Source organism: Engystomops pustulosus, chromosome 7 (genome assembly GCF_040894005.1).
Source record: "Engystomops pustulosus chromosome 7, aEngPut4.maternal, whole genome shotgun sequence".
NCBI lineage: Eukaryota > Metazoa > Chordata > Amphibia > Anura > Leptodactylidae > Engystomops > Engystomops pustulosus.
This window is the reverse complement of record NC_092417.1, coordinates 169113973-169129624: the sequence shown is the minus strand read 5'-3', so window position 1 is coordinate 169129624 and position 15652 is coordinate 169113973. Positions and strand designations below refer to the sequence as shown.

The following is a 15652-nucleotide window of genomic DNA, read 5'->3' as shown; positions in this document are numbered from 1 at the left end:
AAATAAACAGTAAAAATCATAAACACATTAGTTATCACCGCATCCGAAAATGCCCGATCTATCAAAATATGCTAACGGTTTTTCACTGCGTTTAACCCCGTAACGGAAAATCGCGCCCAAAGTCGAAAATGGCACTTTTTTGCCATTTAAAAAAAAATTACAAATTCTATAAAAAGTGATCAAAAGGTCGCACAGTCCTAAAAATGATAAAAAATGATAAAAACGTCATCAAAATCTGCAAAAAATGACACCACCTACAGCTCCATACAAAAGTTATTAGCGCCAGAAGCGGCAAAATCCCCCCCCAAAATTTTTGTACAGGAGGTTTTAATTTTTTTTCAATGTATGAAAACATTATTAAACTTATACAAATTTGTTATCTCCGTAATCGTACCGACCCAAAGAATAAAGTAGACCTGTGATTTGGGGCGCACAATGAAATTCGTAAAATCCAAGCCCACAAGAATACGGCACAAATGCGTTTTTTTTTTTTACCAATTTCACTGTATTTGGAATTCTTTTCCCGCTTCCCGGTACACGGCATGGAATATTAACCGGTTCGTGACCGCCCGCCGTGTATTCGCGGGACGAGCCCTCTCCATAGCCGGTAAGTCTCTGCTGCATATTGCAGCAAAGGCTTACCAGTAACACAGATGGCGGCGCATGAGCGCCTGTTACGCAGAAAAGAAGCCGTCACACAGCTTTGTACATGGAAAAATAAAAAAGTTACAGATTTTTGAAGGTGAGGAGTGAAAATTTAAACCGCAAAAACAAAAAAGGGCTAAGGGTTTTTTTATTTTATCCATAGGATAGGGGATAGATGCCTGATCATGGGACCCTCCACTGTTAAGACCCTCCATGATTTTCCATTTAGCTCCTCTGTATTGCAGCTCTATTGACACTTAATACATTGGGGGTCATTTACTAAGGGCCCGATTCGTGGTTTCCCGACGTGTTACCCGAATATTTCCGATTTGCGCCGATTTTCCCTGTATTGCCCTGGGATTTTGGCGGACGCAATCGGATTGTGGCGCATCAGCGCTGGCATGCACGCAACGGAAATGGGGGGGTGTGGCCGAACGAAAACCCGATGGATTCGGAAAAACCACCGCATTTTAAAAAAAAAAAAATGTGTCGCGAAACTTGCACTTACCTTCACCAGCTATAGGCCGGTGAATTTCAGGGCATTCCGGCAGGCCTCGGCGGACGTCAGCGCAGCAGCGCCACCTGGTGGACGACGGAGGAACTACCTTAGTGAATCGCCGGAAGAGCCGAATCCACCGCAGAGAACGCGCCGCTGGATCGCGAATGGACCGGGTAAGTAAATCTGCCCCACTGTGTAGATAGTTTCTTGGTGCATAAGGCTGCAGTACCTTGATCTGGCTACAATGCACACTATTTTCCACTAGATGGCGCTAACAGATGCACTGATTAAACCATTATGAAACGGTATAAAGCACCTTAGTACAAGGGAATATATAAGGAATAAGAATGATTTCCCTTAACATTATATAGTTAAAGGCATAACAAAGTCTCAACTTATATTATATTCTATCCAGTGATAAAATCCTATTCAGGAGTGACCTAGATAAATCTAATTGCCACCTCCACTAGAGAGCTGTAGCAACATGAAAGACACCATGCACTTCCATTAATTGTCATTTGCACTCCCTGTCATAATATCAAAGAGATTAAGAGGCTCCCTGAAGCAAGACCCCCCCACCCAGTTTATATTATGGAGTCGTACTGAAATGGGTTGTCCAGGGGTAGAATTATTACAGAACTAGTGTTAAAGGGATGTTCTCATCTCATGAAGAGAGGACATATCGCTATGGCATGTGACATAGATTTATGATTAACAAAGGTTTGACCATTGAGATCCCCATTGAGTATCTGGCCCTGTACAGTGGGACACTTCATTGCCTGGTTCAAAGGTGGTTCCAGAGTTTGGAAACCCAACATTCATAAAAGTGAGTGTCAGAACTTTGAGTCGGACTGGATAAATACCCTTTATTTTTTTCTCTACACCTTCTCTAGCCATTAGGAGGATTTACAAAATCACAAGAATACCATCTCTTACTGAGATAAGAATACTAATTCAAGTGAATTGGGGTGGGCTGCAATACCAGACACGGCCTGTACATAGGAGTGGTGATGTTTGTAGACGTTATCTCACTTTAGGGCTTGTAAACCAGATAGACATGCAAAAAATGCAAAAAAAACCCCCAAAAACACACACACATAAAAGAATGTCATGGTCCACATAAAAACACACCACTACATAGCATAGAGTGCGGTAAAGAAAAAATTCCCAAAACTGTCTGGAGTTTTTGGGTATTAAAAAGGGCAATTAATAACATCTGTAGCCACATTACGGTTTTGCTTCCTTTTTTTAATTTTATTACAAAGTGCATAAACTACTGGCCCGGACAATGTGTTGTGACTAATACCTGAGAAAGCTGCAAATCTAAAAATAGCTGCACATCGCTGACCTTCCTAGGAAATGTAATGCAACTTAAAGGCGCTTTCTGCTTTTAACAAATTAAGGTGATTTTCAGCAGATGCGGGAGGTATGTCCTGGGCTCCTCTGGACGCAGATAGAGTTGAAAGCAATGATGCCTCTGCCACTGCTGTGTGCAGCAAAGGCCGGTTCCAGTCCACAATGTGAGTTAGTATAGAGAGGGGAGCACAATGTGAGGGGAGCAGAGAGGTGGCACAATGTGAGGGGAGCAGAGAGCTGGGCACAATGCGAGGGGAGCAGAGAGCTGGGCACAATGCGAGGGGAGCAGAGAGGGGAGGCACAATGTGAGGGGGAGCAGAGAGGGGGAACACAATGTGAGGGGAACAGAGAGGGGACATACTGTAAAGAGGAGCAGAGAGCTGGGCACAATGTGAGGGGAGCAGAGAGCTGGGCACAATGCGAGGGGAGCAGAGAGGTGGGCACAATGCGAGGGGAGCAGAGAGGTGGGCACAATGCGAGGGGAGCAGAGAGAGGAGGCACTATGTGAGGGGGAGCAGAGAGGGGGAACACAATGTGAGGGGAACAGAGAGGGGACATAATGTAAAGAGGAGCAGAGAGTTGGGTACAATATGAGGGGAGCAGAGAGCTGGGCACAATGTGAGGGGAGCAGAGAGCTAGGCACAATGTGAGGGGAGAAGAGAGCTGGGCACAATGCGAGGGGAGCAGAGAGGTGGGCACAATGCGAGGGGAGCAGAGAGCTGGGCACAATGCGAGGGGAGCAGAGAGGTGGGCACAATGCGAGGGGAGCAGAGAGGTGGGCACAATGTGAGGGGAGCAGAGAGAGGAGGCACTATGTGAGGGGGAGCAGAGAGGGGGAACACAATGTGAGGGGAACAGAGAGGGGACATAATGTAAAGAGGAGCAGAGAGGTGGGCACAATGTGAGGAGGAGCAGAGGGGGGAACACAATGTGAGGGGAATAGAGAGGGGACATAATGTAAAGAGGAGCAGAGAGTTGGGTACAATATGAGGGGAGCAGAGAGATGGGCACAATGTGAGGGGAGCAGAGAGGGGAGGCACAATGTGAGGAGGAGCAGAGGGGGGAACACAATGTGAGGGGAACAGAGAGGGGACATAATGTAAAGAGGAGCAGAGAGGTGGGCACAATGTGAGGAGGAGCAGAGGGGGGAACACAATGTGAGGGGAACAGAGAGGGGACATAATGTAAAGAGGAGCAGAGAGGTGGGTACATTATGAGTGGAGCAGAGAGGTGGGCACAATGTGAGGGGAGCAGAGAGGGGAGGCACAAGGTGAGGGGAGCAGAGAGGGGGAACACAATGTGCGGGGGAGCAGAGAGGGGGAACACAATGTGCGGGGGAGCAGAGAGGGGGAACACAATGTGGGGGGAGGAGAGAGGGGGAACATAATGTGAGGGGAACAGAGAGGGGACATAATGTAAATAGGAGCAGAGACATGGGCACAATGTGAGGAGAGCAGAGAGGTGGGCAGAATGTGAGGGGAGCAGAGAGGTGGGCACAATGTTTGGGGAGCATAGAGGGGTGGCACAATGTGAGGGGGAGCAGAGAGGGGGAACACAATGTGAGGGGTATAGAGAGGGGACATAATGTAAAGAGGAGCAGAGCGGTGGGAACAATGTGAAGGGAGCAGAGGGGAGAACAATGTGAGGGGAGCAGAAAAGGTGGACACGATGTGAGGGGGGACAAAATGTGAGTAAGAGCTGGGGGGCACATTACAAAGGGTGGAGGCATTATAAAGTGCAGAGGGGTCACAGAAAAAGGCCATACATCTTTTTCATGGGATGTACGTTGTGCCACACTTTTTGACTCTCTTTCTCTGCCACAAATGTTTGGAGATGTGGATGTGGTTACATGGTTGTGCCATTTCAAGCACCACAAGGTCCAAAAGACATGCTGCAGACTGTCCGGGAGCTAGAATGACTGCTTTCTGTTACTGATTTAGCATGCGTTAACATCGCGTTTACGATGCGTTTTGTTAACGCATGCATTAACAGTGATGAAATTAGGCAAATCACCCCTCCTCAGCTGTTGTATATGCGTTTCAAACGCAATGAAAACGCAGGTCAAAACGCAACGTGTGAACGCGCCCTGAATGTTACTCCTTGTGATAGATCTCTAAGCAGCTTGTAAATGCTAGACAGGACTGAATGTCTGTGCCAGCCGCTCGCAGGCTCTGTGTGGTCAGCAGAATGAGTCAGCCGGGACCTGGGCAGATAAACACATAAAAAGGTATTTAGTGATTGTGCGGCAGGCAGTCATTTTTCTGCGCTTCGTGTGAGGTAACAATGCAGGTGCCTCAGAAGAGGCCAGAACTGTAGAGGCTGTGTGCGGGATGAATACAAAGACAGGGAGCTGGGTGATTGTCTGCAGACAAATAGAGGTCTGCTGGATGCATCAGCCTGACCTTTTCTATGATGTGGACAACAATTTAACTGCAACAGATGGTAAACTTTAAGCCTATGCCGGGGATTCTTAAAACTATTACCATATATAGCTGTCAATGACTTCTTATATATCATATAGAGAGGTCTGGAATTGGATTGACCTGTCTAGGAATACCATTATGCTTCTAATCACAAAATTAGAATGGGGTTCAAAAGATCAGATCAAACTTTTTATCCAATTTTGCACAAATCAATAGTAAAAGTGAATATAAGAAACTTTGTTACTAAATCTTAGCAGAAAAAAAGTGCTTCCTTCTCCACTTACATTTGCTCTTATTATTTCCCTCCCTTCTTCCTAATCCGCATTTAACTCTGAATTCCATCCTGCTAGCAACAAGACAGAAGCTCAGCGAGATGTAAGATTACATAGAAGGTCTATGCAGAGGGGAGGTGGCAGCGAGTCACAGGAGAAAGGTCTCCACCCAGCAGCTAAAAGTGCACTGCAAACTCACAGGTGGCGACTCGATGGGCAGTTCACCTCATTTAAGTGAACTGGATCGTTAGCCTCAGTTTACAAAAAAGACACATTTCTTTTGGCTCCTATATAACTATATAGGGAATGATTTTCAGATAGTCAACCACCCACTCCGCTGTTATCCTAAATTTTGGGGGTTATCAGATAAGGGGCAGGGTTACCAAATTAGGTGAGTGGTTAAAGCGCACCTGTCACCAGGAATGTCATTTTTAGATGGTGAAAGGTACGTATAGAATATGCTATGCTAATTTTAAATATGCCTTTGTCAGGATTCTGAATACTGCCACTACTTTATAAAAGTTTATTTCCCATTATCTGGTCCCTTGCTAGCAGCCTTGCTAGGGAGGGGCATGGTGTGGAGGAGAGGACTGAGACAAAGGCAAACAGGCTGCTGCTGCCGCTTTTGCCCCTGGGACTCACCACATTCCGCTGGCAGGGAGTTAGCTAATGTGAAATAAAGTTTTATAAAGTAGTGGTATAAGTCATAATGCATAAAGGCATTGGTAGTAGTCAGAGTCACAAAAGCTCTAAAATAAGTATAGCTACTGGAACCTGTCACCAGCTAAAAATTACATTCCCTGTCACAGTTTCACTTTACATAAGTTGCCATTGTGCCTTTACTTCATTGTAGATCAACCCTGAATGTTCATCAAGTGATTCAGCAGTCCTGCTATTCACTTTTGTACTGTATGCAGACTGCCCATGCTCCGTTGTTTTCATGTCTGAGCTCTGCTGAATAGGTGTATCTGTAGAAGGAGATTATGACTCATCCTGCTCTATTCCCCTTCACTCTTTCTGTCTCTGTCAGTGAGGAAGGACAGTGAGAAGAAAGACACAGTGGGAGACGCCATGAAGACGGGCTGGAGTGAGAGAGCGGACACTGTGTATATTTGCAGAGGATAGCATGGTGAGAAAATATATATATATATATTATGCTAAAACTATAATTTCTAAAACTGACATTTCTCAGGATCAATACTATAGATGGAGACAACTACATGAATAATGAAGATGGCAATGAGAAGTCTAAAGACATAAAGTCGATTTGACATAATGATAAAAGGAAGAAAATCTGTCCAACACTGCTACATATCGACTATGTCTAACCCTTGGTAAGTGTATGAAAACAAGAAGGTATTTACTTAGCATCATAATAAGAAATACGGTAAGTGATTACAGGTCCTGCTACAGTAACGCCTGGTATTCCAGCTAACATGATGGTTTTGCTACCATGTATGTATGACATAGTGCTAGAGGCACAAGCAAATAGAAAGTGACAACATCGCCTAGTATCTAGCGAGGGATAAATCATGTGTATACAGGAGGAATGTGCATGGGACCTGATTCCTTAAAATACAGATGACATGTAAGTGTCCATCACAGTGAGTGAACAGGGAACAGGAATGATCAGAATCTACAGCAACTATACTTATCCAGATACCGTGGGATGGGAGGAAGTACACAGGCGAGAACATGAGGATGCTTTACAATCCCACGTTAAGCAGTGGATTTGTCCTATAGCTGCTCACATATGTACAGAGAGAATAACAGGGCAGGATTTTATAGTGATTATGGATGCCATACATTGTAGCAAGAAGAGACTCTAAAATACTCAGTCCCATTAGGTTCCAACTCTATGAACATTTACCAGTTGTGAGCTGTACTTCAGAGCTACAGAAAATTTCAGATAAAAAAAGTCCATAACATGTGCCTGCTGCCTGTAGAACTCAAATCTCTCCACATTCCCTGCTTGTTCAATGTCTGAAAACTGTTTGTTCTTATTATTTACATTTCGGGAAGTGCTAGCCCATAATATGGAATGAAAGTTAGGCTACCTAGACATATGTGTGCATACGTGTGACACCCGTGGTGCCTGCTTGCATTCGATTATACAAGAGACTCAACTGAGCTACAAACTTAGGGCCTTGCACAAATGTGTATGAGCCCATAGAAATACATGGGGACGTTGAAACATCTCAGGTCCAGGGGGCCAAATGGTGAGTGTACAGTTCTTGGTGTAAAGAAGATACTTCCCAGAAAAGAAATCATCAGGAAACACTCTATGCAGACACTGAACAAGCAGAGGGCGCTCAGAGATGTCAAAACATCCAAAAATATACAATACAAAATTCTACCACTTTGAAATATACTTTCAGGTTTCAATGTCTCCAAATTTTCAACATCCCTGTGTACAAATAGAGGCTGAAACCCTATGCAAAACCAACACTTTTCCAAGATAAGGGTTAACAAGAATTGTATCTAGTTTAAGCAAACTGCTGTAGGCAAAATACACATTGCTACCATGTATCTGTGCTCACAGAGGAGAAAATTGTAGCAAACCCCAAATCATTTGTACAGACTAAGAATCGCTCTGCAGCCTCTAGATATCAGCACTGACATCAAGCAGAGATCTTGCATTTGTTAAAGAATTCCAACATTTATTATGGGAGAAAGTTGCAGAACAGGTTCAATAAGTACCAGTGTTAGAAATGAAGACACCATTTTTTCAAAATGTTTTTTTTTAATTTTTCAACATAGTCCCCTTTTAGAAAGATACACTCCTCCCAATGTTCCTGCCATTTTTTTTAACCCCTCGCTAAAAATAGGATTTGTCGAACTCTCCAAAATACACCTCTGTCTCGGCGATGACTTCCTCGTTGGAGCAAATTTTTTTTCCCCACCAGCCATTTCTTCATGTAAGGGAACAAGATGCAGCAGCAATTCATAACGCAATTCATGCAGTTTGGTGGCGACAATGATCCGGATGAATGTGCTGGTGCGTTATCGTGTTGAAACAGCACCTTCTTTTTCACCAAATGCGGCCGTGTCTCCTTCAATTTTATGTCGATGCGGTCCAATATCTCACTGTAGCATTGTCCAGTGCTCATTCTTCTTTTTTCTAAAAAATCCATGAGGATGACGCTGTTTGCATCCCAAAAAATCGTCGCAATGACCTTTCCAGCCGATGGGACCGTCTTGGCCTTGTTTGGAGCAGTGTCACTGGGAGGATTCCATTGTTTTGATTGTTGCTTAGTTTCTGGTGTGTAATGATGAATCCAGGTTTCATCAACAGTGACAACTTGACGCAAGAACTCCTTTGGATCTCGCTTAAATTGCTCCAAACGCTGTTTCGAAGTTAACAGCTGCATCCGCTTGTTGTCCACCGTGAGCAATCGCGGCACCCATCGGGCCGACAATTTTTTCATTGCCAACTTATCATGCAAAATATTAACAGCCGTTCCGGTCCACACACCTACGGCCTCTGCTACTTCGTGCACTTTCGTTGGTCGATCAGCGAGTATCATGTCGTGGACCACGTCTGCCGGGCGTCCTGGCCGCTCCTCATTAAAAACGGATGTTTGCCCACGTTTAAATTCGTTGAACCAATATCTAACTGTGGTCATAGATGGTTAAATATCCCCATAAACAGCGTCTGACTTTGCTTTTATCTCCTCGGTTTAATTCCGATCCAAAAACAAAAAGCGAATTACCAAACTATTTTTACATTTTTACACAAGTTACTGCTCTTTTTCCATCTTAGTGAAAATCACGAAACACGTCTTACTCAAATGGCTGCCAAATCCAAACTAACCAATCAATCAGTCTGCAATTTGTTTTGCCTTCGTTTGATAGATGGCAGCACGCGTCGATAACACAAACCTCCCTCAGGAACGCTCTCTATTGTCAAACACGGCTACTTATTGAACCGCCCTCTAATTCATCCTTATTTACATAAAACTAAAATAAACCTTTCTGATGTGTTTGTTCCATAAAATTGTACATTTTAATCAATGTTTCCGTGTCCTTGCTCTGAGAGGAGATGTCAGAAAAAGTCAAAATATGGCTGAAAAGATCTATTTAAGTTTATGCCGGCGGCTCTTCTATACATAGAGTACAGGATGTACGCGTTGTTCTTACACTTTAAATAGCGGAGACAACTGATCTGATTGCTGAAAATAATGTGAAACACATTCACTATGAGTAATATGCAAATATTCCTGAATGAGGATTTCCTTAATATATACTGTCCCATTTATTTCAGATTTTATATTTTATGTACCGTATATACTCGAGTATAAGCCGAAACTCCTAATTTCAACACAAAAAACTGGGAAAACCTATTGACTCGAGTATAAGCCGAGGGTGGGAAATGCATTGGTTACGGCCTCCCAGTATATAGTCTGCCAGCCCCTGTAGCATACAGCCTGCCCAACCCCTGTAGCATACAGCCTGCCCAGCCCCTGTAGTAGGAACAAAAATAACACTGTACTCATCTTTCCGACGTCCCCCATAGGTCCTCTTTGTCTCAGACAGAAGAGTACCTACAGGTGATGTCAGAAAGGTGAGTTTTGACTTTATTTTTTTAGTTGACTCGAGTATAAGCCGAGTTAGGGGTTTTGAGCACAAATTTTGTGTTGAAAAACTAGGCTTATACTCGAGTATATAAGGTAAATCCTTCTGCTTCTTGGTGAAGGACAAGTAGATACACAATTGCAATGGATTATCACCAGAACTTTGTACAGACAGAACTCTCTCTATATAGTGGATGAAGTATTTTCTTCCAGCTCCATCCCTTGTATTGTCGGATGACAGAGCCCCACCCATCTGATAGCTATGACCTATCCTTAGGAGATTGAGAACATAAGCTTTATAGATTCCAAATAGAGGAATAGATAAGGCTAGGTTCACAATGCGTTTTCCCCATCTGTTGTAAGGAAATGTTGGTCAGATTCCCGACTGTTACCAGTGATATCTCTGTCCTTATATGGAGTTTATGCTTAGCAGAGGTCAAGGATGGATGCCATACAGTTGTATCCCCCCATAGCTTCCAATGGCCTCTGCTGAGTGTAGGGAGTGAGCAGGAGGGAATGAGGACTCTTGGTGAACAACATATACCCTGCTGACAGAAGCAAAATGGATACCTCCATCTGGCAGTATATGCCTACGGATACACTCAGCATATATGCCGGGAGCTTATATGCTGAGTATATGAAGAAAATGTGAAAGTGTGAATGTACCCTAAAGAGGGTGATAAGATATATATACTGTAAATTACCTTTTGTCTAGCGAATCTTCAGTGAGCTGCTTTCATAAAGATGCATTGCATAGCACCTCAAAGACTCCATTATAAGTCATGTGATCAGTATAGATGCATTGCATAGGACCTCAAAGACTCCATTATAAGTCATGTGATCAGTATAGATGCATTGCATAGGACCTCAAAGACTCCATTATATGTCATGGGATCAGTATAGATGCATTGCATAGGACCTCAAAGACTCCATTAAGTCATGTGATCAGTATAGGTGCATTGAATAGGACCTCAAAGACTCCATTATAAGTCATGGGATTAGTAAAGATGTACTGCACAGGACCTCAAAGACTCCATTATAAGTCATGTGATCAGTATAGATGCATTGCACAGGACCTCAAAGACTCCATTATAAGTCATGTGATCAGTATAGATGCATTGCACAGGACCTCAAAGACTCCATTATAAGTCATGTGATCAGTATAGATGCATTGCATAGGACCTCAAAGACTCCATTATAAGTCATGGGATTAGTAAAGATGTACTGCACAGGACCTCAAAGACTCCATTATAAGTCATGGGATTAGTAAAGATGCATTGCATAGGACCTCAAAGACTCCATTATAAGTCATGTGATCAGTATAGATGCATTGCATAGGACCTCAAAGACTTCATTATAAGTCATGTGATCAGTATAGATGCATTGCATAGGACCTCAAGACTCCATTATAAGTCATGGGATCAGTATAGATGCATTGAATAGGACCTCAAAGACTCCATTATAAGTCATGTGATCAGTATAGATGCATTGCATAGGACCTCAAGACTCCATTATAAGTCATGGGATCAGTATAGATGCATTGCATAGGACCTCAAAGACTCCATTATAAGTCATGGGATTAGTATAGATGCATTGCATAGGACCTCAAAGACTCCATTATATGTCATGTGATCAGTATAGATGCCTTGAATAGGACCTCAAAGACCCCATTATAAGTCATGGGATTAGTATAGATGCATTCCATAGGACCTCAAAGACTCCATGGATCACTCGGCATCATTGCTTTATGATAAGATATGTAGAAATCACAATGCAACTGTCTAATATTTACATTGTACAATCAGTACTTGCAGTCAATCTTTTGAAACTTTGTAGAAACCTTACTAAACATTGTCCCCACAAGCAGATATATGTTACTATTTTTGCAATGTGTGTATAAAATCTAGATATAAGTCCTCACCCTTCATAAATAAGCCCCATTGTGACTGCTATACAGGCTCTGGACCATCGATAGGACGATCCTGGTCTGTAGAGATCTGGCCCGGCTACTGTGTACACAGGTCACCTTAATGTCATTATGTTTGCACAGGATGGAGGGTCATCTGCCTGACTCATCCCATAGCAGCACGTTGAATATGTAACCCATTAGTCTAATCTCTGACAAGGTGATTATTATGTCCCATCCGGAGCTTTGATGACATATGGGGATTCCAGGCTCATCTGTTTGGAGATTCCCCTCTATAAGCCTATGACACGCAGGAGGGGGGGATGCACTGTCCCAGCCCCTCCAAATATTTTCCTGTATCCACCATAAACACATCATCTACATCCTTGGTAGCAGAATGATTAAAGCACATTTATATGCAAAGTTGGGGATGATAAACGTCCGCAAGATGAGTAAGAACATAAAACACAATCTCTACCATATGCACGAAACCTGAGCACATGCAAAACCATCAATTAATACAAGGATCACCATTTGGCTCCAGATGGGGTATCCCAATATTACTACTATATTAGCACATGGAAAACCCTTTTCCTGTGTCCAGTTAATTGGTTTTCTAATCCTCACCTCATTTGCATGGAAATTGTGACATCAATGTACAGCAAAGTAATTATGTTTCAATGTAGCAACCAAAGACATCACATAAACAATATGACATACACCAAGACATATGTTACATGTATTTGTATCAGTATTATCTGGTGAAATCAAGGGAAAGATGGGATCAGTGTAACTTGTAATATGTAAAGGGAACCTGTCACCAGGTTTTACTCCACTAAGCTACTAGTCCCCTCCGGTCGGGGATGAAATTTCCTTTCTAGAATTCCCTTTTATATGTGAAATCTCACATATTCACCTATAAAAAATCTCCCACAAAATGAGGCAAATATGAATCTTCAAGTCCCATTTTCACGAGATGAGTCAAGTTTAATGGTTAAATGGATAGTGTCCTTAACTTGTGTTCTATAGCACCTAGAAACATACTTTATGAGTCATATTACAGAAAAGTATCTCATCTTTCAGATCACATCAGGCTTATGGCTTGTGAGCTACATAACCAGAGATACAGGCTGCTAAAGACATAGTTGGAATGCAAGCTGCAGATAAAGATTCAGGTCCTGCCTATTTTTAACTACAGACGGTCCTCTACTTAAGAACACCTGACTTACAAACGGACCTCTGGATTTTGGTAATTTACTGTACTTTAGTCCTAGGCTACAATAATCAGCTGTAACAGTATCACAGGTGTCTGTAATTCAGATTTATTGTTAATCCTGGTTCTTATGACAACCCAACATTTTTAAAATCCAAGAGTCATAGAGACCCAAAAAATTTTGCCTGGAGCTACAATTATAAAGGATACAGTTTTGACTTGCATACAAATTCAACTAAAGAACAAAACTGCAGAACCTATCTTGTAGGTAACCCGGGGACCGCCTGTACTGGTATGTCAAGTTCTGTAGCTCACAGAACCATAAACTTGACTGGGTCTTAAAGATGGGATTCTTATCTTTATTTTGACATCAGCAGCATGTTTCTAGAAATTATAGAACCAAAGATATGGGCTTCTGAATTTACTACCCCTTAAACCACTAAACTTGACTAATGGGATGAAAACAGTCATATTCAACTTATTTTGGAGGAGATTTTTCCAGAATTCCAGAAAAGACATTTCATCCCATACCTGAGGAATAACTGAGAAAACTGTAATATATTAAACCAGATTCAAACATTTCTGCCACTTTACCCAAAAAACTGATTCATTCTAACTCTATAAGTCCCAATCCAGAGATGTGATTGCCAAAATATAAAACTTTTCAAAAGAAACTACCAGGGTTGTGAAGTTGGAATCAGGTTAGCTTTGAGCACTGGATTCAACTAAGGCTTTAAAATGAGAGGAATATACAGTATTTTATAAGTTTGTTTCATAAGTGTATCAAACACAGAGGAGGCTAAATATTATTTTATTCTAGGAATTTCGAAAGTTTAAGAATATAAATAAATGCATGTTATTTACTATCAGACTATCATTGAAAAGTGTTTTTGTATTTAGTGCTGGACTCCTTGCTAGTCCTGAGTAGTTGAAAATGTTTTTCAGCTGTTTTCGAGGAGTTTTCCTGGGATTTCAGAGATGTCAATAGAATACACATTTTACTTACCCTACCCAGCCCACAGTTACTGGGAAACATTTACTTACCCGTCCTGCTCGATCTCCAAAAGTGCATTGTCCGACCGGAATGTACATCTGCCGTGATGTGCCCGAATTCCTGCATGTGTCGCTTCCCCAATCAGGTCCAACCGGAGTTCACCTTCTTCTTCCGGGTGCATGTAAGTGCATTGTCTTGCGACACAAATTGAATCTTAAATCCTGCGCTCAGTCCGAATCAGTCGGATCTTCCAATGGTCCGCCCCCCCCGGTTTCTGTTGCATGAAGGCAGCGCAGCTGCGCCAAAATCAGTTTTCATGCAGCACAATACCCAGTTAAATAACTGTCACACCGGCGCAAATCCTGAAAATGTCGTAAATCCGACGAAAGTGCGATACGCGGACCCGCTGGTTCTTTCGGTCTCTGGATCCTGCACCGGGCTGTACATGGGGGGGGGGGGGGGGGGGGTGTATGGGATCTGCTTCCTCAATCCACAAGACATCACTTTTGGAACCAGAGGGATTGAGATCCTGTGTTCAAAGGCGACCAGATTTGGGCTGCAGTGAGGCCAGTGACCCCTGGGCACTTTTGAGCAGACCTATCGGCTATTATCGAAAGTAGCAGCACTACTTGGGATTGGGGAACTGTAGCAGAGTAAGTACTTTTATTTTTTTTTTTTGCCACCCCAGCCCCTGAAAATTTTTTCCTAATCCCTAGAAATCCCTTTAAAGGAAATCTACCATCAAAATCCATCCTGATAAAAAGGGACACTTATAGATTCAGGCACCGGGACTGTGGTATCTTCTTATATTTGTTATCCATGGCCTCCTTCCTTCTGAAGTGCTCTGGGGTTACCAGAGCCCCTCTATTCTGCAGCTTCACATCCCGTTACACCGTCCCACCCTCCCCCGCTACTGCCTTAGAAATTCTCCCATCCTCTGCCTGATGTTATTTTCCTGTAAGTTTCAGCACCCAGTGGGAGGGGGGAAGTGCCCATGCACAGTGTAGCATCCTGCGTAGCTACAGCGTGGAGAGGCTCTTGTAACACCCCTTGGTATTTTAGAATTTCAAAAGTTGAAGGAAGGAGGTAATAGATAACAAATGTAAGAAGATTACCACAGTGCCGGTGCCTCGATCTATGAGTAATGTCCCTGGTTTATCAGGATGGATTCTGATGGTAGATTTATTTTAAAGGGAACCTGTCATCAGAAATTGACCTAATAATCCACCACCCGTATGTTGTCAAGCAGATGAACACCTTCCAGATCATGTTTCTTTCATGGACCAGAGTGATGGCATCATCCAAATCACCTGAAATGTAAACTGGTTGTAAAAAGTCAAGGAGGCACTGAAGTTAGGCTCTTCACGTATAAGAACACCTGCATCCATAGACACCACTAACCGGATCTCCTGGAGTCTGGTGCTGGTGCATGATGCCAATAACAGGGGAGGAAGCCTTCAGAGGTGGGGAGAGCTTGACTTCAGTGTTAAACTGCCTCCCTTACTTTATACATCCAAATTATATCTCACTTCAAAGTTGATTTTCTAGATGACGCCTTCACTCTTGGCCATGAAGGAAACATGATCCAGGAGCTATTCAGTTGCTTGACAACATACTGCTGATGACAGGTTCCTTTTAAGTGAACTATGCAAAAATTTTGTTCCCTACTATTTAAGAAGCCAACACACAGGAGACATGGAGATTGTATCTTTTTATCTAAATTATGCAAAATGTAGTGGAGTTGCCCAAATATTTTGTGCAAAATATATC

At 42.8% G+C, this 15652-nt stretch overlaps 2 protein-coding genes across 6 annotated transcripts in view; one reads left to right on the top strand and one right to left on the bottom strand.

The window, feature by feature from the left end:
* Window positions 1-15652, bottom strand: part of DHCR7 (7-dehydrocholesterol reductase) — a 93014-nt gene that overhangs the window by 35449 nt on the left and 41913 nt on the right. The window lies entirely within an intron of this gene.
* PTH (parathyroid hormone) overlaps window positions 6228-15652 on the top strand; it is a 34203-nt gene continuing 24778 nt past the window's right edge. Inside the window, exons 1-2 of one of the 3 annotated variants that reach the window (XM_072118907.1) lie at window positions 6228-6324; window positions 6402-6529. The gene's annotated coding sequence lies outside the window, so the exon portion shown is untranslated. Of the gene's footprint in view, window positions 6325-6387; window positions 6530-15652 lie in introns of all 3 variants that reach the window. The other 2 variants (XM_072118906.1, XM_072118910.1) reach the window with 2 other exon arrangements.